A 24,890-nucleotide genomic window follows, 5' to 3' on the forward strand; every position below is an offset into this window, starting at 1 on the left:
GTTTCAGGATTGTTGATTCTCTGTTTGGCTTAGTTTTTCGGATCTTTGTTGTGGAGGGACGGCGTGGTGTTTCTGCCTAGAGCGCCATCTTGCCGGAAGTCCCTAAAAATAATTATTTTAATGAACTTACAATGGGATTGCTATCTTATCCTGAATTTTCCAGTTTACATATCGTATATGTATGTATATGTATAATTGTAATGCCTTTAACTTCACAGACATTTGTTGAGCATCTGCTATATGCTAAAAAACCAAACCCATTGCCATCAAGTCGATTCCGACTCATAATGACCCTATACAACAGAGTAGAACTTCCCCTTAGGGTTTCTAAGGAGCAGTTGGTGGATTTGAACTGCCGACCTTTTTGTCAGCAGCCGAGCTATTAACTTCTGTGCCACTAAGTCTCCAATATATATGCTAGATATAGGAAATTCAAATATAAATGTTCTCAGAAATGATAAGTAGGTTTGATTTGACTCAATGTGACTACAATACCGGGTGAATAGAAGGACTTGAGAAAATAACAACAGGCAAATTGTGCTAAAGTAAATAAATACAAATTGTATCTAATCAGTTTGATTCTAAGATGATAGCTACCTGTAGGAACAAAAAAGGAAAATAGAAGAACTTGTTCTCTTTTAGCTCAGAGCAATCAGGAAATCATGTTCATAACACAAAATTTTTGTTCTAGCTCTTTGAGTTTTCCTTCTGAGTCACATAAGCAAAAACAAATTAAATATTGGAATGGAATTAACACAAACGAAATATAATTAAGAATTAGTAACTGGGTGACTTCACTTTTAATATGTTACTTTCCTTTCAGTATCAATAGGCAGTGAATCTTTATTCATAGCATGAATAGTATTCATTCCTAATATTTGTTGAATATAATACAAAACACAGATGTAATCTGACCTTAATGCTCTTACTGGTGATCCTCAAGGAATATTATAATAATGTATTGTGGTATGTTTGTCTGTATACATTGGTAGTTTTTGAAGACAAGATTTTTAAAAACTTCTGAGGATATTATTTTACTATTTATTTGTATCCTGTTTTTAAGGAGAAAAACATTTTCTTGTATATGCATACCCTGAACCATTACATAATGGAAAGAATACTGAATTTGAAATCAAAAACTGGGAGAGAATTATTGCTCTACCATTAATTACATTACTTAGGAAAAGAAGTTTAACTCCTTTCAGCCTGTATTTCTTATACGTAAATGAGAATAATAGTACCTGCCCTAACTTCTTCTCACAGTCCTTGGGTGGATAAAGCTCAGAGTAGTCCAGTTGCCCTTTACTCTAAGTCCATTCCTACCTCTATCTGTGATGCCCCATTGCATTAAACATGTCATTTCCTTGATCTGGTTCTTAGTTTTTTTATAGTAGTTATATACCATTGAGTCAGTTCCAACTCACAGGTATTCTGTGCATAACAGAACTAAACACTGCGAGGTCCTGCACCATCCTCACAATTGTTTGTATGTTCCAGCCCATTGCTGCAGGCACTGTGTCAGTCTATCTCGTTGAGGGTCTTGCTCTTTTTCCCTGACCCTGTACGTTACGAAGCATGATGTCGCTCTCCTGGGACTGGTCCCTCCTGATAATGTTTCCAAAGTTCTAAAGATAAAGTCTTGCTATCCTCGCTTCTAAAGAGCATGCTAGCTGTACTTTTTCCAAGACAGATTTGTTCATTCTTCTGGTAGTCCATGGTATATTCAATATTCTTTGCCAACACCATAATTCATATGCATCAATTCCTCTTTGGTCTTCTTTATTCATTGTCCAGCTTTCACATGCATATGAGGTGACTGAAAATACCATGGCTTGGGTCAGATGCATCTTAGTCCTCAAAGTGACATCTTTGCTTTATAACAGTTTAAAAAGGTCTTTTGCTGCAGAATGGAGCCCTGGTGATGCAGTGGTTAAGAGCTTGGCTGCTAACCAAAAGGTCAGCAATTGAAATCCACCAGCCACTCCTTGGAAACCCTGTGGGGTAGTTCTACTCTGTCCTATAGGGTCACTATAAATCAGAACCTACTTGATAACAACAGATTTGGTTTTGGGTTTGCAGCAGATTGGACTCAAACATAGCAAAGATCATGAGGATGGCACAGGACTGGCTAGCATTTTACTCGGTTGTACACAGGGTAGCTAGGAGAGGGAAAGGGCTCAATGGCACCTAACAACAACAACATAGGAAATTTAAATATAAAATATATATATAACTTTATGCAACATTTGAGACTATATTGCACATGTCATTTCCATTTACCCATTTATACTTCATTGTATATTTCCCAATAGTAAGGGAATTTCCTTACATAGAAATAGTACAGTTAAGAAATTTGGGAAGTTTAACCTGGTTACAATATTATTACCTAAGGAATAACACATATTCTAATTTCACCAAAAAAAATCAGATTTTTAATATTCTTTTAACTATAAACAGCATGTGAATTGAATTGTGAAATCAAAAGCACTACTAAAAATGTAAGTTGCTTTTCTCCAGAAATTAGTCTAAAAACATTTCATAAAAGAGCTATCTTTCAAACAAATGTATGGAATTGTATTTGCTTACATTTGGAAACATCGTGCCTAGAATATATTAGATGAAGATTTAAGAAGTTTCAATTCTTATTTTGACAAATGATAGAATTAGATGTACAATTTTCAGGCGTCTAAAGGAAAATCAGACTACTAAATAAGGAACATATTTCATGTATCAGATCAAGTCAATGAGGCTTCAGCTGATCAAATAAAATAACATTTAACCACACTGAATAAATGATCTATTAAAAAAAAGATACTCAGTCCTGAGAATGCATTTCTGAGTTTTAATGCATAAGTTATCAATTTAAATACATCAAATATAAATAGTGTATTAAATGAGGCAACCTTTTAAATAGAGTATTGCCAGTTGCAAAGTATATTTATTTCTAGGAAAGTTTCTAGGCATAGAAAAAATCATGAACAAAGAGAAAGAGTTATATGTACTACTCCTTACCAGGCACCAATCAAATAATGTGTTGCCATGTTTGGGATGGTGTTTCTTTGAAATGGAGCCATGTTTAATGCAGAGTACAAAGGCTTTGTGACTAAATTGTTTCTTTTTAGAAATTGCTAAATGTTAAGCCATCACACTCCAATGTTTCTTTCTCTTTTTAAAACACACCTAACAAATCTATTTGAACTGTAACAATAAGAGAATTAGCTATTGGAATAGATCCGTTCCAACAGAGAAAGAAAATGGACCTACTACCTCTTCACTGCCCACCGAATGCCAAAGTTTGCTATTGACTATTGTTTCCTTTCAGTTGCCATAGTGAATGATGACATAAATTGTTAAGGTTCCATGGTGAAAGTAGTTTTCTTTCTTTCTAAAACAAGCCTTAATTTCTGAAGAACAATGTTACATATGCAATATATCATTTGAAGCTGTAAGAATTTTGATCATTATGATTTTCTGGACTATGTATACAAAGCTCTTTTTCTATTGATTTTTTTTTCTCAAAACTCACTGATAATCACTTTTGTACTGAATGGTTTAATATTTTATAGATAATACATTGCATAAATTTCATTCCATTCCATGGAGTCTCCTCCATTTTGAAAAATAATACTTAAACCTTATAGCTACCACAAAAATTTATATGCACCTCTCTCAGGATTATAATTGTTTTCTATATGATAGTAGGTTAATTTGTGTGCACTTTATGTCCCCTCTTTCAAACACAGTGTTCTTTTGTTATTTGTATTTGAATTTCCCATAATTTTTAAAAATAGTGGGCATTAAATAAATATTGAACACAAAAATGTTTTCCTCTGAAATCTCAAGGGACAATAACGCTTTAATTTATTGTTAACTCGTAAGTATGTTATTTTTTCTTCCATATTTTTATGTGTTTCCCAAAACCAAATTTCAGAAGTCCTTAAAGAATATATTAGGGCACTCTTTAGTAGGGCTCTCCATTTCTGAGATTTTCTTTTTTACGTTTAATGGTAAAATCATAAAAAACCAAACCAAACCCACTGCCATCTAGTTGATTCCGACTCATAGTGACTCTGTAAGACAGAGTAGACCTTCCCCATAGGATTTCCAAGGAGTGGCTGGTGGGTTTGAACTGCTTACCTTTTGGTTAGCAGATGAGCTGTTAACCACTAAGAAGGATGTAAAAATTGGGAATTCAACAAATCAAAAATTATTATGTGCAATTTTTCCAATTCAGATAGAAATACATTAAGAGTATATTAATGCTTATTTTGTCTCATTAAATTATATGTTTTCATTATTTAAAGCAGGTCCAATATGATTTGTTTCAGAACTAGGTAAATAAATTTTTTAAAAGTTAGCATAAATAAAGTGAAGGAAGATGTGCCCAGCATTACAAATTATGACCACCTGTTGAATGTTATGACACTGTTGTAAGCCCAGGAGTCATGGAAATATTGAAGATCATAGAAACAATGGAGATAGTGTCCCTTTCTTAAAGACCTCACACACATCTGGTGCTCACGTTTGATAAAATACGTTAGAAATGGTACAAATAATTTGCTAGTAGCTAAAAATATGCTACAAATAAATGACCAAGTTTTCTTTTTTAAAGTAATTTCTCCACTAAAGGACACACAATTTGTTACTGGATCACATAGTCTGTATGCACTGTGAACAAAACCTATATTCATTAAAATTACTCTATACCTAGGATTTTCCTAAGTCAGCCTTTGTTTTCCAGGAGTTGGAGAAAAATTTTAAGTTTATATTATTGTCATTCCAACTCAGAAAGAGATAAATACTATTTTTGTAATTATGGTCTAGATCTTATATAACCACTTTTCTATAAGATTTTTCCCAAGTGCCTTAGTAAGACTTTGTTATAAAAAACATAATAATGATAGGAGTGTCTTTTATACAATTTATGGAATGTCACAAATTCCGAATATCTATTAACTCACATCAACTGTGGTGAAAATTGAGCTATAACCGTGATTTTTCTCTAAGTGAAAGCATTTCATTCTGATCCATCTAGTGCCTCCGCAAGCCATTTTACAGTGAACAAATATTTGTATGTAATTATACAATAATAAAGTGTGATTGTACTGATAAAGAAAATGTACTTCATTTTAATATAGCTTTAAATCCTCTATCTTAAAAAATGGTTGTAACAATTTTATCGCTATGCTAAATAACAAGTAAGTTATAATTATATGTGTGCATGTGTGTGCATGAGAAAAAGAGAAAGAGATGAATTAAGAGTGACAAGGACTTCAGTGATACTTATAAAATATGTGGGGTAATAAGCAACAAAGAGGGTGAAAAACTGTCATAATCAGGCAGAGTAACATGATCTGCTGTTTAAACTTAAATGTTCCTTAGAATGGAGATGCAAAGTGAAAAGAAAGGCCAGAATGTTGTATGTGTACTTTTTTTGCCTTTAAAGTAGATCATTTGTCAGCTTCTCCTTATCTGTGAAAAGATTTTCTGACTAACAAACTATACTTGTCTATGAATTTCTGCTCTCCAAGAAGATAGCAGGACTGGGAGTTCCTGCCTCTACCATCAGGTTCACCTCTTCCTTAACTCCATTGGCAAGTATTTTAACTCTGAATATTTGTTCATGTAAAATATTTACAATAAATGAAAAATATATGTATTTTTAATTCTACAGATACTAGTTGAATGATTCTTAATGTTGTAGCAGGGTGCAGTAGTGGTTCTGTGGTAGAATTATTGCCTTCCATGAAGGAGATGCATGTTAAATACCAAGCTAATGTACCTCACGTACAGCCACCACCCATTTGTTAGCGGAGGCTTGTGTGTTACTAACTGGGTTTCAGAAAAGCTTCCAGACTAAGATAGGTTAGGAAGAAAGGCCTGGTAAAGGGGATCAAAATGGTTCATTACAAAGACGCTTCCAAGAATCAGTGAATGAAAGCCCTATAGATTGCAACCTATCATGGGATGGCATAGAGTTTTGTTCCGTTGTGTATGGGGTTTCCATGAGTTGGGGGCTGATTCAATGACACCTAACAATAACAACAATGATAGAGTAAATGTAGAAAGTATATACATTGTATCCGAAGATTTTATGTGATAGAACCCTAGTGTTTTATTTTGAACCAAACCCATATATATGACCTGATAGAATTTGCTTTCTATGATTTGCTATGCCAAAAAGACAGTAACAGAGACTTGTATTAGATAATATGCGGAAAACATGACCTAAAAACTCTCTGGAAGAAGTTTCTGTGTAATTACAATACTCTTCCTTCTTCAAAGAACTAAGGAATTTGTGGGACACCATTGCATATGCATTATGTGAGTGCCAGAAGTAGAAAAGACAGAGAAAAGTGCAAAAAGAATATTTGAAGAAATAATGATGGAAAACTTCACAAATTTGATGAAAGACATGAATCTACATGTTCAAAAATAAGAGGAACTTTAAGTAGGATAAAACCAAAGCAATCCATAGTGAGATTCATTGTAACCAAACTCTCAAAAACCAAAGATAAGGAGAAAATTCTGAAAGCAGCAGTAGATACGCAAATCCTCACATACAAAGGATCCTCAGTGAGATTAAACACTGACTTCTCCACAGAAACCATGGAATCCAGAAGGTAATGGGATGACATATTTAAAGTGATGAAAAAAAAGAAAATGTAAACTTAAAATTATGTTCATACCTATATTCTACATGTAATTTCCATGATAACCACAAAGAAAATACCTAAAAAGTATACACAAAAGGAAACAAGAAGGGGATCAAAATGGTTCATTACAATAAAATCAACCTAACACAAAAGTAGGCCATACTGGAGGAAATGAGAGACTATATATATATATATATATATATATATATATATATATATATATATATATATATACACACACACATATATATGTGACAGAAGTAAGTCCTTCCTTATAGGTAATAACTTTAAATGTTGACAGATTAAATTATTTGATCAGAAACAGAGATTTGCAGAATGGATAAGAAAAAAATGATTCCTCTATATACTTTCTACCAGAGACCTACTTTAGAGCCGAAGACACAAATAGGATAAAAATGAAAGAATGGAAAAAATAAATTCCATTCAAATAGCAGCCAAAAGAGAACTGGGGTGGCAATATTGATATTAAACAAAACAGAATTTAAGTCAAAATATGTCAAACAAGAGACAAAGAAAAACATTATATAATGATAAAGTGGTCAATTCATCAAGAAAGCTTAACAATTCTAAAATACGTGCACCTTAACAGAGCCCCGAAATACATTGAAGGGAGAAATGTACAGTTCTCCAAAAAGAGTTGAGGGTCTTCAGTATACTACTTTCAATAATGTGCAGAACATCTAGACCAAAGACCAAAAAGGAAATGGAGGAGTTAGAATATACTATAGACTAACTGAAGGAAGAAGTCCGACAAAGAAAAGTCTAGGGTCAAATAAATTCACTGGTGAATTCTACCTAACATTTAAAGAAAAATCAACACCAATCCTTCTTAAACTCTTCCAAAAAACAAATGAGGAGGGTACACTTTCTAACTCATTCTATAAGGCCAGCATTGTCCTAATACCAAAGCCAGATAAAGCCACCACAAAAAAAGAAAACTACAGACCAATATCCTTTATGAATATAGAGGTAAAAATCCTCAACAAAATATTATCAAACCAAATCCGATATCGTATTAAAAAGATTATACACATGACCAAGTGGGATTTAATCCAGGAATGCAAGGATTTTCAACATAAGAAAACCAATCAATGTAATACACCACATTTATAGAACACAGCAAGAGTAACATGATCATTCCAATTGATGTAGAAAGGCATTTGACAATATTCAATATGTTTTTAGATAAAAATACTCCATAAGTTAAGAATAGAGGTAAATTTTGTAATTCATTTTTTTAATATTTATTTTGAGATAATTATAGATTCACATACAGTGTACTAATTGTTCTACTATACGCTTCACTCAGTTTCCACCATCGGTGACATATTTCATAACTGTAGCACAAAATCACAGCTAAGAGACTACAAGCTTACTTTAGGTCTCTGCTACAAATATTTTTAATTAATTGCTATTTATTTGGAATGCATATTTGTGTCTTTGTTACAAACTTAAGTCAAATGTATATTCTCACTACTATTTTCACACTACAAAATACTTTGAAATGCTGGATTAAGTGCAGGGGGAGCGGGTGGGGAGGGGGTGGCCAGGGCAGGGCAGAAATGCTCCTCTGAGAATTCACAATCAACCGCTCTGTCCACTCACACTTTTACTATCTCTGGATCAATCAGGAGCCTCCAAAGCATAAATGGCTAACAAAATTTTGTCCAAACCAGTGATAATCCTCACGCTTCTGGAATAATTAAATGTATATCCTTCCTGAAGGGACATATCATCAGGGTAGGCTACACAAAATGCTTACAAAACTAAAGTTCATAATCCAAAATTACAAAGTGCATAAGGAAACAATCATCTATGAACAAAAGAAGACAGAAACACTTGAAAAATAAGAATACACTCTGTATTACTTTTCTGTGGGTGCTGTAACACATTACCACAAACTCGGTACCTTAAAACAAGAGAAATTTATTCTCTCACAGTTCTGGAGGCCAGAAGTCTGAAATTGAGGAGTCTCCAAGGCTGGCTCCCTCCAGAGGCTCTAAGGGAGATTGTGTTAGTTGCCTCTTCCAGCTTCTGGTGTCTGTCAACATTCCTTGGCTTGTGGTTGCATCACTCCAAACTCTGCCTTCATCATTACATAAACTTCTCCTCTTTTTGTGTGTCTCTCATCTCTATGCCTCTTATGAGAAAACTTGTCATTGGATTTAGGGCCCACCCACATAATCCAGGATATTTCCTCATCTGAAAATCTTTAACTTAATTACATTTGCAATGACCCTTTCACATTAACAGGTTCCAGGGATTAGGACATTGACACTTCTTTTTGGGGGGAGAGAGGGTAGCGGCAAATCATTCAACCCACTACACACTCTGAAGAATTTCAGATAATAGAACCAATAGAGGGTACTATATGTTTATTAAAATAATGGCATTCATTAATAAAGGAGATGAAAATTAAGGAGATATAATTATGGAAAAATAGCCTGCCAGTTTTTCAAAAGACTAAAACCGAACTAGATATAATAATACAGTCATTGAAATAAAATAAATAATGAATGACAAATTAAACCCTGCTGAGATTATTAGTTATGTGGATAATATATATGAGAAAATTATACAGAGATTGAAAGAAAAGACATAAAGGATAGAATGAGAAGACTACACACACACACTCACACGTGTGTATCTATATATATGTTATTGTTGTTGTTGTGTGTCGTCAGGTCGATTCTGACTCATAGAAACCTTATGTGACAGAGTAGAATTGCCTTTAGGGCTTCCTAGGCTGTAATCTTTATGAGGATATATTGCCAGGTCCTTTCTCCCATGAAGCTGCTAGTGGGTTCGATCTGCTGACTTTTCGGTTAGCAGCTGAGCATTTAACCATTGCACCCCCAGGGTTCCTTCTCTCTCTCTGTCTATATACATAAATATATTCTTTTTATATATATATACATGTATGTAGGTATATGGGTCCCTGGGTGACACAAAGGGTTAAGTGTTCAACTACTAGGTAAAATATTGGTGGTTCAAACCCACCCAGAGGCACCATGGAAGACAGGCCTGGTAATATGCTTCTGAAAGATCACAGCCTTGAAAACCCTGTGGAGTGCAGTTCTACTCTGTACATACGGTATATCCATGAGTTGAAATCGACTTGATGGCAACGAACAACAAAATTATACATATATTCAATAGACACTTCATAAGGTGATAATAGAATGAATAAGAGATAGGTAATAGATAAAAATATAATAATGAGCATAGTAAATGCCCCAGAGGTCTAAGATTTTTTTTTTTAAATCTATGAAAGAAGAACAATAAATTGTAAACAGGCTTCTAAATAGAAAGAACAGAGAGAATACAATGGAAAAACGCTATAGATACTGAAGATTAGCTTTTTCCAACATTTATTCTTAAGCTCCTTCCTTTATTGGAAATCAGGTTAGAAAGATTTCTCTGATTCTCATACAGGGTTTCAGATGTGTGTTAGATTTCTCCAATCAGATGGACACATGCTAGCCTTTTATTCAGAACCTGGTTAAATGGAGTAAAAGGTGGTGAAAAGCAAAGTACCTGCGAAATGGTTCCAGCAGCACACTTGGGCCAACAGTTACAGTGGTGGTTTCTTGATCCTTGCATGTGGTCAAGGCAATGTGACCCTGGAGCTACAACCCGGGACAGCAGTTTTCTGATTCCAGCAGAGGTAAAATTTTCCTTGGAGGTCCACTTCTATGAAGTGCTATTCAAGGAGTCATTTTGAAGGCACAGCCTGGAGCTTTCTCCTCTAGACCTTACAATAAAAATACCACTTCTCTGCATCAAATATTCTACTGGTTAAAATGGCTGAAGAGTTTTGTTACCTGAAATCAAGTCTTTACTGACAAAGTATTTGGTACTAAATGAGCTTGTAGGCAACAGACTCTTAAAGATGGGGAATGACCGGTTTTCTGACATGGCTGGTTTGAAAGGAAGGACTATCTCGTTTCCCACTACAGAATGGCATGATAGTAGGTTATGATGCCCAGTGTTAAAATCACTCCTAAAAATTTCACCTATGAATGTACAACTGGCAGATCAAGTAATAGCTTTTATAGACCATTGTAACAGCCTCACAAAACTGAAAGACAAGACAGGCTTTTTCTAATAATATGGAATAGCATAAAAGTAAAATTTTAGAGCTATGAATTTTAAGTCTGAACTCAAGGTACAATCAGAGAACCAGGAAATGTCTATTGTTCCTCTAAACTAATTTCTTATCTCTTCTAGCTGGAGAGCTAATATAGAAACATTCAGGCAGAACCTTATTGCAAATGAAATTAAATTCATAGACTCACTAGTTTCCTAATATGAATGTAACTTATGAACTCGTAATACCTCAGAAAGATTTATATTTGAATAATTTGGATAAGTGCAAGTATTCTAAATCCTCAGACCCTCCCAGGCCATCCAAAATATCCCCTAATCTCCTGAATAGTGTCTTGCTTTATTGAAGAACTGAAATGACCTTACAAGTCATCTTGGAAGGATATGACAGTTATAAAAATATGCATATATATATATCTTCCTGACATGCTCGAGAATTGTCATTGTTTGTAACCACAGCATAATTTACACTCCAGGACTCTAGCATGACGTTAATGCTGAGCCTAGGATGTTGCTTACATTTACACCCTTGCTTGGCTTCTTCCCTTGCCCTGTCCTGATTCCCCTATTTCCTTGCCAGTTTCTCTCAGGATCACTTCCTTAATAAACTGTTTGCCCACATATATCTCATGGTTTACTTCTTAGGGGCCCCTCCTAAGACACACAGGATCCCTGAAGCCTTCTCTTAACTGACCACCTGTCTGCTCAGACCTCCACACTGACCTCTCGCTGAGCTTCCACTGATTGCCTCCTCTGCTTCTGCTTTTAGACCTGGTTTTCACTTTTGTTGATGATGCTACTTATCTTTACCTTCAGAGTACTATCCCTGGTTTCACTCACATCATCAGATATTTGGACCTATGGCTGGCACTGCACAGATGCGCTGACGTAGGACAATGTAATCAGAAAACTTTAAGATTTATCTCTATAGCTTATAAGTGAGCTTCCTTTGGACAAATTACAGAGCTGCTTCTTCTGTAACATGGGGAGAAAAACACATCCTTTGCAAGGGTGTTTTGAATAGCAAAAGGGATGATGTATTTGATAGCATTTTGTCTGCCTTAAGACGCAGAAACAAGCATTCTAACATCATGGTGCCATGAAATGTCCAAGCATGGGTTAGGCACAGCTTACCTGGCAGCTAGATATTGATTTTAGTTGCCCATTTTTCCATAAAGCACAAATTTGAAATGAGTCAAAATTTAGAGTTATCCCTGCATAATAGAGTGTTTTAAAAACATTAATCGCAAAGGGATTATATCATACTTCCATTTAAATGATATCCTATGCACAAAAAGATGGAATTTTAGGGTTGAAAACATCTAAAATACTTAAATGTTTTAAATTGCAAGGATCACACTGGATAATTGCTCACTTTTACTGTATTTGAAATTCCTAATCAGTTCACAGAGGAAGAAAACATCACCTGGTTCCAATGACCTCATGCAGTACTATGATGTGCATAACAACACCTTATACAATAAAATTATCTCTGAATGATTTACATTTTTATAAATCCTCCTTTCAGGAAGCAAGTCAAATGGAATAGCTAGTGAAGTATTCTTGAAATATACACAATCTGATTTTAAACTTTTAGAATTGTTTTCATCTGGATGTTACTGGACATAAACTCAGAAAATAGATAAACTTTGTAAGTTCTACTTAGGACTGTTTTGCTGTGTCCTTCAAGTATATACACAACTCTTTCTGTAAGATATGGGATTGCTTTACTGAAAAATATAGACTGAATTTTAAGTAGTCACCTAGATTGGTTTTTTTTTTTTTCTTTTGATGTCTAGTAGCAAATTTCTTATTGAAAATAAGCTTATTCCAAATGAGCTTCCTTAAGCATTTTGAAGACTTTATCCATACTTCCGACCCCTTTTATGCCACATCTCTAAGCTATGACCCTGACATGTTCGTTCTGAAGAAGATTGCACCAATCAGGGTTAAGATCAGGGCTAGCTTTACAGAGAGTAGGCTGGCTAAGACACTGGAAGACTCTCCAAATCCCCAAACCGTCTTTCTCCATGCTTGCAATTCAACATTTAATTGCATTTAATCATTGCTTTCACTCTCCAGATAATCCTTTAAAATTCAAGTTATTTTAGAAAAAGTTACAAGTACCAAAAGTCTTAGTGTAAGTAAGTGTATCAGTCATTTTCTTCGGATGACAAGAAACTGAGAAATTTTAGTGCAATTAAAAAAGGAGAAAAGAACCTAAAGTAGATGCTGGGGTACCAAAGAGAATTGCATTATTCCTTAGAGCCAAATGGTTGGATTATTATTTTTTAGTGTATAGTCTTATACACTGCTCATGACTATTCCAATTCTGATCAAAGCTATCCTTTAATACTGTTTATAATTACATTTTCTTGTTTTACTGTAATTGTTTTAAATGATTACGTTTCATTGTTTTCTTACAGATGTTCTCTTTCAGTGCAGTATTACTGATATTTAGTGGTTAAATTTTGAAAGTTATCCTAATAAATTTGCATGCACTCATGGATGACAGAAACACACATTCTAATGCTGAGACACTGTGAGCTGTGCGGGTGTGGGCATGGACGCTGCTGCAGTCTTACATGGCTAACTGGGTATTGACGTTTGTCCTCTGCACTCTATACAAAACAGCCTGGCTGTGAGTGCTGTAGAGAGTGAAATGATAGGGAGGGCAGATGTTTCTTAATAGACATATGGATCTTCTTTTTCTTTTGCAATTTGCCCAAAAACAACCAGGTGAGCAAAAATTAGAAACACACTTGCTACCTCTAGCTAAACTAGGAGAGATCTGTTACTTATAACCAAAATATATGAAAATTGAAAGGGATGAAATAAAAGTAAATGACTTAGGAGTTGAAAGTTCAGTCCTAAAGGTGATGATTTGGGGTGGAGAAATGTACCTTCAAGAAACACGTGTATTAGGACTAGAAGGCAGAAGGGGACAGGAAAGCTGGTGATAGGGAACCCAAGGTTGAGTAAGGATAGTGTTGATGTGTTGTGAGGTTGTTGACCATTGTCATAGGGCAACATGTATACTAACTGTTTAATGAGAAACTATTTTGTTCTGTAAACCTCCATTTAAAGTGAGAATAGCAGCACAATTGTAAGAGCATAGTCGATGTCACTGAACTACGCATGTAGAAATTTTTGAAATGGTGTGTCTTTGGCTATGTATATTTTCACCAAAAAAAAAAAAAAGTTTCAAGAAGGGACAGGGTTGACATGCTGTGGGGTTGTTAATCAATGTCATAAAACAGTATGTGTACTACTGTTTCATGAGAATCTATTTGTTCTGTAAACCTTCACCTGAATTACAATAAAAAGATTAAAAAAAAAAAAAAAGAAACACGTGCACTGATAATCCTATCCAAAACCCAAAACCAAACATATTACTGTAGAATCAATTCCAACTCATAGTGACCCTATAGGACAGAGTAGAACTGCCCTATATGGTTTTCAAGGCTGTAAATCTTTATGGAAGCAGACTGCCACATTCTTTTTCCCACGCACTGGCTAGTGAGTTCTAACTGTCGATCTTTTGGTTAACAGCAAAGTGCTTTAACCACTGTACCACCGAGGCTCCTCAATTAATCCTACAGGCACCCTAAAAGACTCAATAATTCAAGTAATCTATGTACAGTAATTGGAGGGACTGAAAATAGGGGATTTTTTAATAGCTTTTATGAGAAGCAGTGAGATCCTGAGACCCTAATCCTACCTATCTTTCCTCACTGCTCTGGGAAACCAAGTTCATCCTCTATTACATTCTTTTTAAAACATAATTCCTTGGCTGGGCTATGATTCTCAGTGGCTTAGCAGTTATGATATAGTTTGGCAGTTGTATAATGATGTGATCACTTCCAAGCTGAGATTTGATATAATGTGATCACCTCCATGATGGAATCTTCTGTGAGTAGACAATCAGTTGAAAGGGAGTTTCATTGGGAGTGTGGATTGCACCCAATATAGGTGGACTTTCTGATAAGGCTCACAGGCTTTTGCTCGCACTGGATCACGCAGCTGATTCCTGTTCATCTGACCTCCGGCTCTTGGGACTTGAGCTAGCGGCTTACCTGCCAATCTTGGGATTCGTCAGCCTCTGCAGTCTGGATCTTGGATTTGCCAGCCCCTGCAGCTACGTGAGTTGGGAGAAGCCTCTAGCCCTGACTCACAGTTTGGGACTTTACAGCCTCTATAAACATGTGAGTTGTTTCCTTGTTATATATCTTTCTGTCTCTCTCTGTATATACATACACTTCACCTGTTTTGCTTCCCTAGAGAACCCTGCTTAAGACAACACCCTTCTGGTCAAACTCTCTAATATTTTTCCTTCGTATTTTTACTGTTCTACCTCTGCATCTGGAAAAAAAAAAAAAAATGTTGTACTTTCTCTCAAGGCCTTTAAAATAATTTTAAATAGCAGCGATGAAATGTGAAATCTAACTTTTTCTGAATCTTGAGTGGGAGTATAACACACTGCTAACAAGCATGCTTTGATGACTAGGTTCAAATCTACAATCACGAGCTGTGTTTCAGTGGACAAGTTACTTGACCTCTCTCCCCCAGTTTCCACATCTGTAAAATGGTGATTGTCACAGTACTTACCTAACACAGTTGTTTTGAAGATTAGATATAGAAGGCATCGACAACATTAGCCTGACACATACAGTACTGTATCAGGGTCAGCTGCTATTATGTCTGAGACTTGTTAAGACGATCACCTCCTCAGATCTACTGAGAGTTAAGGAAGGACCTCTGATTACTAGGAAAATATCAAATAAAGATTTTTTAAATTACTGTTACAACAGTAATCTGATGCAAAGCTAGAGACTGCTAGTTGCTAACTCAGGATCAATTCTCCACTTCTCCTTACTAATAGAACCTGATTTTACCCAGTGCTACAAAATAGTTCAATACAAGATAACATTACCCCATCTTCTTTTCATCCAATCAAATATAAGCAGAAGCCATCAGATAGGGTACCTAGAAAAACCCTTTAAAGTTGACTGACTCAATTGAGAGATTTTCTTCCTTAGCCTTCCCTGCTTCTTCATTCTTCCTTCCTGGAATAAAAATATGTCATCTGGAGCTACAACTATCTTCTTGTATTGTGAGGCAACCTCAAGTTAGCAAATCATGTACTAGTAAGGAAGACAGACTATGAAGATAATAGAAGGCAGTAAGCCCGGATGTCTATGAAGCTGCCGTACAAGCCCTGGAATCCTCATCTTTACAATTTACGTAAGAGAAAGATAAACTTTTATCATTCCAAAGCCACCATAATTTGGATTTTGAATAATATGCATCTGGAACCAATCCTAACTGTACACATATGCCTATAGTGATTCTATTGGGCCCATAGTAAGATTATTCTTAGAAAGGCTGGTGGTGGAGTGAAAAACAAAATTTAAGCCTTCAAAATAATATAAATTTAGGGTTGACCATGGAGCCTTCAATAATAAACATTTCTCGGTTAGTTTATTTTTTTAGATAAGAAGTTCCTCTCTGTTTTATGATTACATTTCTCCTCCATATTACCAAACACAGTGCCTTTGTTTATTTCTTGTGAAGCATTGAGAGCTAGCTTTTATTGCTGGTGTTTCCAGCATTATGAGCCCTACACTTTTGATCAAAATTGGTGTTCACATTGCATGTCTCAGGGAGCTATGCAATAATAAACAGTGGACCATTAAAGTGTCCATTATGTCCACAGTAAACAATACCACTGTGTGTGTGTTTGTTGGCTGGTGTATTTAGGAAGAGTGTTTTGAACACTAACAAAATATCAGGAATTAACTAGCCTGGGAATACAAAGATGCGCATGGAATGTTCCTTTCCTTTTGAGAAGCTCATCCTCTAGCTCACACATGTGCTGACAATGCCTGCAACGCAATGAGTGAGAACTAACTGGAAATATCGGTAACCTGATTTAAGACCCTAAGAAGCAATGGTTAATCTGCCTACGAGGTAGGCTAAAAATTCACAGAGAGGATACATTGCTTCAGAGTCTTTCCTCAGTGCAGAGACGGCATGAGTAGGACTTGGGACTGGAAATTTAATAGTCCCAACACAGCACAACAACCGTTTTGTTTATACTGGCATCCCTCTCTCTAGTTAGCATGGAAAATATAGACATTTTTGTTCACTCATAACAGTGATCAGGAAGACTGTGGACTCAAGAATCAAGATGCCTTTTATTTTAATATGAGAGTCCTTGTTTTGTAAACTCTGGCATGCCACTTACCCTCTCAGATCCTCAGCTGTCAAATGTTAATAAAACAAAAAAAACAAACACACTGCTGTTGAGTTGATTCTGACTCATAGCGACCCTATAGGACAGAGTAGCACTGTCCCATAGGGTTTCCAAAGAGCAGCTGGGGGATTCAAACTGCCAACCTTTAGGTTAGCAGTGGAGCTCTTAACCACTGTGCCACCAAGGCTCCATCAAATGTTAATGGTGCATACCTAATAAGGTTGTTAGGAGTCCCTGGAAACACAAACAGTTAAGCACTTGACTACGAACTGAAAGGTTAGTGGTTTGAAGTCACCCACTAGCACATTGGAAGAAAGATCTGTTGATCTTCTTCCAAAAAATCAGCCATTGAAAACCCTATGGAGCAGTTCTACTCTGATACGCATGGGGTCGCCATGAGTAGGAATCAACTCAATGGCAACTGGCAATAAGTTATTAAAAAGTCAAGTATAAATATAAATACGATACAATTTGTATAATTACAAATACAATATCAAGTATAAAGTATATTAAATAAAACATTGTTAGGTGTTTAGCACAGTGTTGTCTCATAGTTAAAACTCAAGAGCTGTTGTGATTTCTTTCTCTTGCTCTTCTTCTTGTATTATTGTTTCTTCCACTTCTATCGCTGTTGTTACTACCACCAAGACCGCTATTTGTACGATGATCACTAGTTTATTCCAGATGCTTGGTTGCTTAGCACAGGACCTGGAACATATGTAGTGTTCAATAAATGTTAGCTATTATTATATAAGATACTCAAGGGAGCTCTTATTCACAGTTCTCATCATAGACTGTAAACAGGTCTAAAGAGGACTTAAAACCTTTATGATTGTGATTTGCAAATGAAGATAATGCTTTTCATTCTGACACTCAAAATTATATTTGGTAATATATTCTTTTTGAGTGTTAGCTGAGGGCAATAATTATAACAGCAGCTAAACAATAAAATGTAAATTTTATGAAAACAAAATAAATAACTTTTGCTATGTGTTAAGAAGTTACGAGACTTTGCTGTAAGATAAATTTTTCATGAATAAAATGTTTTTATTATCTTTTTAAATATCATTTTGTATATTATTTCTTTCCTCCTAAAGACGTGAATAATAGTTATCCCAATATCTTAATTTAATTCAATTTGATTCAGTTCAGCAAATATTGACTGAGTACTTACCTCCTCAAAGCAGAGAGGTCTATCAATGGGAGTGATACAAAGGTGAATAGGATTTCAAACTCATGGACCTTACCGGCAAGTGAGAAAACGTAAACGTTCATAGCCACCTATTATAAAAATAAACAAAATGCAATTCTGAAAAGTGTCACAGGAGACTATCAAAACATTGTTGATATAAGGCAAGATTTTTGGTGTCTTTTCAACCATCTTGTGTGTAAAAAGTTTAAAAATATTCATCCTCTTTGATCCAATACAAAGATATTAATATCATATCTACATGGGTAGCTAACTTGGCAAAAGTCAAAACTAGTTCCACAGTGTGATGGACAAAATTTTATAACACATATTTCAGCCAAATTATAGCATCAAAATGTTTTTCTCTATCATTTGTGAGACAATCTTCATGTTCCACTGTATGATAAAACTACATATGAAGTCTTTTAAGAATATAAAAGACTATTACTTAACATGTATCTGCAGGGCAAATTTTTCAAGTAAGTAAAATCTAACTAATCCCTTTATATTCTTAAACTTTTAACATTTAAATACTTGGGACAGATATTTTGAAATATCTTGTTTGTTTCCTTAGCTTTTATCATGAAACACGCAGAAGATACCATATTTTTTTTTTTTTGTAATTCTGGAACATTGTTGGAGTACCAATTATTCTCTTAGGCACAAATGAAACAGAGAAGCCCTGTCCATTAGAACTTTTGCAGCAGCAGATGTATTCCATACCTGCACTGTCCAATATGTTAGACATAAGCCTCATGTGGCTCTTAAGCACTTGAAATGTGGCTAGTACAACTGAAGTACTAAATCTTACATTTTTTAAAATTTTAATTTAAATATCCACATGCTGCTTGTGGTTACTATAACCGACAGTGTAGGCCGAAAAGTTTATTGAGTTGTGAGGGTTTTAAGATCTTATGACTAGTTTCTATAGCTTTTTTTTTCCTTATTCTTTCCATTCACAAGGTTCTTCACAGTTAATTTATAATGCTTGCCCCTAGTAAATTTTCCGTGCTCTTACTATTTTTGTTCTAATAAGTGCAGAATATTAAATATTAAGTTTTTAATTACAGTTTGTTAGAAGTCGGCCAATTTGAAGGAAGGCATAAAGTTTTCTCTTAAAGGAAAATTTCATATAGTAAAAAGGCATTCTAAGGAGAGAGACATTATAAATGTGTTAGTCGTGCAAGGGTTCACTTGTAGGTCCCTACCATGTACCATGGAGTTGGTTTACTAGATAACATTTCTCCAAATAAAGGAATACAATATCCTTATGAAAATCCATTGTAAGCCATTGTTACATTTAATTATAGTTGGTGTCAAAAGCCCAGAAAGCTTAAACAGTTCTTAGTTATCATTGCTACTAAATATAATTAGAAAGATCTAAGAAAACTGTCTGACAAGATTTGAGCCATGGCCCAGTTCTGGTCAACAGGAATTTTACTAAGGCATATTAATCCTGATCTAGTTAGGCTGTAAAACTGGCATGGGGGCAGTGTCTGACCTCCTCCAACCCCACAAGAGGGAAGGAGAACCAAGATCAACAGCTCAAGGCTGACTTCCATGAGGTGGAGGCCAGACAAGCCTCCTCCCTCCGCCATCTTTACTAATTCTGACACCAACTGTCCCTCACACAGCACTCTCTATTTCTCTGCTGGGTTCAATAATTCTTTGCCATGGCCACACAGAACTCAAAGACCATACTCACAAGTATGGGGTTTATTATAAGGGAAGTAACAGTTACAACTCAGGCTCAAGAACACTCAGGAAAGAGTTCTTTCATCAGGACAGCCTCTTCCCAACAGTGCTCACAGGCATGCCTCTCCCTGGCCCTAGGCCTCTTCCCAAAGGCACTCAGCTTTCTCTCTACTTGGACCAGGAAGCCCACCCTGCCATTTCCTGCTGCCCGGTCTCTCCTACCAGCACTTCTTACTGTCTTCAGGGTTACAGCTTTCTCTCTCTCCCTCTGTCCCTTCCTCCCTCTCTGTCTCTCTCTCCTGGTTCCAAGAGCTTCTCAGCACAGGGTTCCTGGGTCCAGAGAACGTGCTCAGTGCTCCTGGCTGTTCTTCCTTGGTGGTGCTGGGATTCTCCTCCTCTCTGTTCTGGAATTGGCTCTCTTTTAAGGCAAAATTGACCAATCCCCTTGGTGGGCCACAACCACCCTATCACACAGCCCTGCCCAATCATGTGGGTAGGAGCCACAAGACCATGGCTAGAAAGACCACACAAATGTAATCAGTCACACTGTATAGGCTCTCAAGAAGTTGGGATAAGAGAACATCCACACATCTACTTGCCATAGAGTTAATTCTGACTAATGGGTAATGCAAAACATCCACAACACGTGAAAAAGTAGAGTTGAACATATGATACTAAGTAAGAATCGCAACTTGTAAAAAAGCTTGTATCATGCATTAGGCTCAAGATTCACAGCCTGGTATTTACTAATCTGGATGACTGAGTGACATAACTAACACATCTCAAAGTTATAGTTATTCGGTTGTATTCATCTGGAAATAAAACAGAGAGGATGAGAGGCCTTTACCCTAAGAAAAAGTCATAAAGAAGGAAAATGAAAACATAAAGAAATCCACAACACAAAAGCATTAACATTTTTTTAAATCATTTGTGTCAAGCCTTCTAACTCACAGCTATTCTAAATGGCGTTTGTCATGTTATAGAAAATGCATAAACCTAGCAGCAAAGCAGCAGCACCAGTCAAAGGCATTGAGTTGGAGAGAGTGCATACACAATTTTTTTTTAAAAAAAAAAAAAGAACAAAATATACAAAAACAGTGGTTTGCCAACATTGTACATAAGGTAGTGCAGGGGAATGATTTTTGAAAGAAAGAAATCAAAGGTGGTGAGAAAGTCCAAGATTGTCACAGCTTCCTGCCTAGGGAGAATTTCCAGGCCACTGCACATGGAAGGGGAACCACAGGGAGCCTAGCAATCTCCCTGAGTTGAAGAGATGATGCTGGGTATCTGGAGAGGCTAAGGTGGCTAGAGTTTGCAGGGCAGAATAGTGGAGACTAGAGATTTGCACAAGGTCTTCCTTAGTCTTCAGCTGAGTACTGGTGAGTGCAAGTCTATGAGGATACCTGAGGCCAAGGAATGAACTACCTAACAAGAACAGAGGAAAACCTCCCTGGGTCTTGCGCAGGGCCCAGTATTGTTTGTGTTCCCACCAGCCAGACTGAAAAACTTTGTAATTCAATGGACATGGGGTAGAGTACTCAGAAGGATGTGACGACAGGAATGGAGTAATATTAGCCTTACAACAAAGGCTACTCAGATCCTGCCTAGCAAATCTTAAGAGCAGGCCTTCATAGAATCAACTATTTCCAAGAAAGTTAACTATTTCCAGAACAAAGCTCAAGAATATTTACGGTAATATAAAAATAGCAAGTAGCCAACAAGGTAAAATTTACAATGTCTGGAATCCAATCAAGAATTGCCAAGTATGAAAAAACTGATAGATAAATCAATAATAAGGAGAAAAATCAATGAGTAGAAAAAGACTGAAGAATGATACAGATAATAGAATTATTAGACAATGCGATTAAAGGTTTTTATGACTCTATTCTATACGTCCAAGAATGTGGAGAAAATTGAGCATGTTAAGTAGAGACCTGGAAGATGTAAAAAGAGTCAAATCAAAATTCTAAGGATGAAAAATAAACTATGTGAGGTGAAATATCCACTGGATGGTATAATAACAGATTAGACACTATAGAAGAAAATATTAGTGTACTTGAAGACAAAGCAACACAAACTGTGGAAATAAAACAAAAAAAAGACTGAAAAAAAATAACAGCATCTGTGAGCAATGTACAACCACAAGAAACTTAGTATACCCATCATTGAAGTCCACAAAAGAGGGAGTGGATGATCTTTTTAACAAATAGCCATAGAACAATTGGATAATTATGTGCAAAAATGAACCTTAACCCTTAACTTAGACCAAATACAAAAACCAACTCAGAATAAATTATGGACCTAACTGTAAAAGATAAGACTATCTTATTTTTACACAAATAATGCATGTCTTCTAGGTTTGTTTACCAACCATGCCCTCTCTCCAAGAGGTATTTTCGTAAGTGCACTATGCTTATTCTTTTACAGCAACATGTCAAAAAAATTCACATAGCGGAGCTCACGAAAATACCTCATGGGGGGAGGGCACAGCTGGCAAACAAACGTAGAAGACATGGATTATTTGTGTAAAAATATGGTATAATCATTTTAGAAGAAAACCATAGTGACCTTGGATTTGGCATAGATTTCTTAAACACTACACAAAAAGTATGAAATATAAAAGAAAAAAAATCAATAAATTGGACTTCATTCAAATTAAAAAGATTAGTTCTGTTATACATAGGGTTGCTACGAATCGCAACCGACTCAACAGCACCTAACAACAACAACAACTTAACTTTTTAATAAAAGACAAGATATAGACTTGAGGAAAATAGTTACAAAATGGCTATCTGAGAAAGGACTGTATCTATAAAATATAAAGAACATTTATAATTTAATAATAAGGGGCAAACAACCTACTAAAAAGTAGGAAAATGTTTAAACAGTCATTTCCCCAAAGAAGATATTTGGAGAGCAAATAAACACATGAAAGTGAAGGCAAATTATATCCACAAAGAGATACAACTTACACATCAACCACAGTGACTGAAATCAATAAGACCAATTATACCAAATTTTGGTGAGATGTGGAGCAACTGGAGCTCTCAAACACCACTGGTTAGAATATAAAGTGGTAGAGCCATTATGCTTTTTGGAAAACCGTTTAGCAGTATCTTAAGAAGTTAAACATGTTAAACATGACTCAGCCATTCATCTCCTGGTATTCATTCAACAGAAATGAAAGCATATGTCCGTACAAAGACTTGCATATGAATGGACATAGCACCTTTATTTCTTGTTTTTATTGTGGTAAAAATATATATAGCAAAAAATTTGCCAATTCACCATTTTTGCATGTATAATTCAGTAATATTGAGTACATTCATCATGTTGTACAATCATTAGCACTATCCTTTTCCTAATTATTCCACCACTATCAGCAGAATCTCAGTGCCCCCTAAGCAATAACTTCTCCTTTACCCCTTTCTTCCACCCCTGGTAACCACTTTGGTTTCTATGTACTTGCCTATTCTGTATACGTGAGATCTTACAGTATATGCCCTTTTGTGACTGACTTATTTTACTCAGTAGTGTTTTCAAGGTTCATCCCTATTGTGGTATGCATCAGGACTTCATTTCTCTTTATGGTTGAGTAATATTCCATTGTATGTACAATGAAACCTGTGAGAGCCAGAACTCAATGGGGCTGTCCTGGTTTCTCAGGTCTCACAAGTTTTCCACCTTTGACGGGATGCAGTCTTACCACTTTTCCATCACTTTCTATTAGTGGAAAATATTTGAGTCTTCCTTCTCTGACAGGTTTTTGCCTTACACAGCTTTACTGTATATACCACATTTATCCATTCATCAGTTGAAAGACATTTGTTTCCACTTTTTGACTGTTGTAAATACTGCTGCAATGAACGTTACTGTACAGGTTTATGTTTGAGTTCCCGCTTTCAATTTTTTTGGGTCTATGCCAACGATTGGGATTGCTGAGTCTTACGGTAGTTCTGTGTTCAACGTTTTGAGGAACCACGAAACTGCTTTCCCAGAAGCTGTATCGTTATGCATTCCCACCAGCAATGGATAAGGGTTCCAATTTTCCACATCCTCACCAACACCTGTTATTTCCCCTTTTTTTTTTTTTTTTTTTTATTATAGATATTCAAGTGGGGGTGAGGTTTTGACTGTGGTTTTGACTTGCATCTCCCTAATGGCTAATGACATTGAGTATCTTTTCATCTGCTTTTGGCCATTTATATATCCTCTTCCGTGAAATGTCTACTCAAGTATTTTGCTCATTTTTGTATTGATTTATTTGTCTTTTTGTTGTTAAATTGTAGGATTTTTTAAAATATATTCTGGATATTAAACCTTTCTCAGATATATGGCTCCAAATTTTTTTCTTCCGATTTTCCCTTTCTTGATAAAGTTCTGTGATAAACAAAAGTTTTTAATTTTTATGAGGCCCCATTTATCTATTTTGTCTTTTGCAGTTCATGCTGCTCATGGCATCATATCTAAGAATCCACTGTTAAAAAATAGGTCCCATAGCAAAAGAGTTTTAAGAGTTTAAAGAGTTTTAAGGTTTTACTTCTCACATTTAGGACCTTGATCCATTTTGAATTGGATTTTGCTTATGATGTGAGGTATAGATCCTGCTTCATTCTTTTGCATGTCAAAATTCAGTTTTCCCAGCACCATTTATTAAAGGAAGTCTTCTTTCACCAATGAATGGACTTAGCACCCTTGTTAAAAATCAACTGACCATATCTCTGGGAATATCTAGCTCAATTGGCATGACACAGTTTATAAAGACAATGCTCTACATTTTACCTTGGTGAGTAGCGTCTGGGGTCTTAAAAGCCTGTGAGCGGCCATCTAAGATACCCCACTGGTCTCATCCCTTCGGGAGCAAGGCAGAATGAAGAGAACAGGATACAAGGAAAAGATTAGTCCAAAGGACTAATCGTCCACAGCTACCAAGGCCTCCACCGGACTGAGTCCAGTGCAGCTAGAT

This window comes from Trichechus manatus, unplaced genomic scaffold, assembly GCF_000243295.1.
Source record: "Trichechus manatus latirostris isolate Lorelei unplaced genomic scaffold, TriManLat1.0 scaffold00005, whole genome shotgun sequence".
NCBI lineage: Eukaryota > Metazoa > Chordata > Mammalia > Sirenia > Trichechidae > Trichechus > Trichechus manatus.